The sequence below is a fragment of the Prunus avium genome, unplaced genomic scaffold (assembly GCF_965620075.1).
Source record: "Prunus avium unplaced genomic scaffold, drPruAviu1.hap1.1 HAP1_SCAFFOLD_56, whole genome shotgun sequence".
NCBI classification, from domain to species: domain Eukaryota; kingdom Viridiplantae; phylum Streptophyta; class Magnoliopsida; order Rosales; family Rosaceae; genus Prunus; species Prunus avium.
The window spans coordinates 92,501-95,000 of record NW_028276912.1 but is presented as its reverse complement, the minus strand read 5'-3'; positions in this window follow the sequence as shown (position 1 = coordinate 95,000).

Below are 2,500 nucleotides of genomic sequence, written 5' to 3'. Positions count from 1 at the left end.
ATCAACTCCGCCGAAAGCCATCCTCGACATACCCGTGCATTGAGAAGGTTTGGTGGCCGTACTCCCAACACAAAAGCATACCGAAGACAACCCCAAGCTAAAGCTCACTTGAAGCCAACGCATCGTCACCATGTGTTCGTGTGGCCGAGAATTGGGTAGCTTCTTCATCAACCCCGCCGAAAGCCATCCTCGACATACCCGTGCATTGAGAAGGTTTGGTGGCCGTACTCCCAACACAAAAGCATACCGAGGACAACCCCAAGCAAAAATTCATTTGAAGCCAACCCATCGTCGCCCACAACTAGTGGGTGAATGGTGTGCTTCCCGGGGTTGGCATAGACATTCCCTCGCATGCAAAAGATTGTCGATGCGAAAGATTATCTATGCCAACCCCGGGAAGCACACCATTCACACACTCCCGACCGGTGTGGTGTGGCGGTGATTGGATAGTTACGGATTGAGCACTTGCCAAGGATCAAAATGTGTCATTTAGAAGAAACATTTTCAAAAAGTTTTTAAAATCTTGTGGGTTTGCAACTCATAAGAGCGTCACTTTCAACGTCCCCGGTATTGGATTGAGTTTCTAAAAACAACCGTGCACACCGAGGTTAAACTTTACCGGCTCCACTCCGACTCGCCGCTCGCCCACAATTTGTTTGCAACGAAACATTTGTTTTTAATTTTGTTGGTTTGAAATTGTTTTGAAAAGGTTCTTTAAATCTAGTGGGTTTGCAACTCATAAGAGCGTCACTTTCAACGTCCCCGGCATTGGATTGAGTTTCTAAAAACAACCGTGCACACCGAGGTTAAACTTTACCGGCTCCACTCCGACTCGCCGCTCGCCCACTAGTCCGAAGGCAACAAAACATTTGTTTTTCATTTTGATGAAAATTTCTGTTTTTAAATCTTGTTGGTTTGAAATTGTTTTGAAAAGGTTCTTTAAATCTTGCGGGTTTGCAACTCATAAGAGCGTCACTTTCAACGTCCCCGGCATTGGATTGAGTTTCTAAAAACAACCGTGCACACCGAGGTTAAACTTTACCGGCTCCACTCCGACTCGCCGCTCGCCCACAAATCCGAAGGCAACAAAACATTTGTTTTTAATTTTGATGAAATTTTTTGAAAACATTGGCTTGGCAAGCCCCAATCCGCGACTATCCACCCACCGCCACCCCACACGGGTGGTTGTTGTTGCGAAATGAGGTTGTGGTCGACATGCCCGTGCATTTGAGAAGGAGTTCCTAGCACTCCATGCTCTCCCATGCCAAAAAAAAGCCTAGACAACCCCATTTCGCAACTTTCCACGCCTTTTTTTTCCTCCCTCACCCATGGCGGCGGCATGGTGGCGGCGGCCGGATTCCGGCCACCACCGCCATGGGTGGCAGCCCCCCGACCCCGACACCAAACCCATAATACCGAGGCAACATATCGAGGCAACATGACATGGGTGTGGCGTGGGGGAAGGGGGCTGCAGCTAGGAAGGCATGGGCTGCCATGCATATGCAGGCAACACACACCCCCCTATATAGCATTTTATGCATTTAGCCCTTTGACAGGAAGAGACATCACCTATGCGCGAGGAGTCATAATGGGCTCTAAATAATTCAATACAAGGTATTTGGACGTGATTTTTTGCAGGGATACTAAGAAACATGCAATCTATGATGGGAAAAAGTTTCATAAATTTTTGAAGTCGGGAAGTATTTTTTATTATTTTTAGAAGTCGTAAAATTGAAAAAATCATTAAAACAAATCCGGGAGGAATTTTTTAGTTTTGTAAGTTGGAGAAGGTCCTAAAAATCATAGACTACTTATGGGGAGCTTATTGTGCGAGGAAATTTCAATAAAAACGGGGTTTGACAAGATTTGAAAAATTCTGTCGACATTTGAAAAAACCTGGAACCATGCTGCCGGCATGCTGCGCACATGCTGCGCGCAGGCTGCGCGCATGCCATGGCAGGACAAGTTTCGCTAGCCTCACTGTCGACAGATGCGCAAGCTGCGCGCACGCTGCGCACAGGCTGCGCGCATGCTGCGCACAGACTGCGCGCACGCTGCGCGCATGCCATGGCAGGACAAGTTTCGCTAGCCTCACTGTCGACAGATGCGCAAGCTGCACGCAAGCTCCGCGCACGCTGCGCACAGCCTGCGCGCATGTTGTGCGCATGCTGCGCGCAGGCTGCGCGCAGGCGCCGCGCATGCCATGGCAGGACAAGTTTCGCTAGCCTCACTGTCGACAGATGCGCAAGCTGCGCGCACAGGCTGCGCGCACGCCATGGCAGGACAACTTTCGCTAGCCTCACTGTCGACAGAATCAGCACGCTGCAAGCAAGCTGCGCGCGCGCATGGCAGGACAAGTTTCGAAAAATTCTGTCGACAGGCTGCCGGCATGGTGCGCGCACGCTGCCGGCATGCTGTGCGCACGCTGCCGACATGCTGTGCGCACGCTGCGCACAGGCTGCCGGCATGCTGCGCGCAGCCCATGGCAGGACAAGGTCCG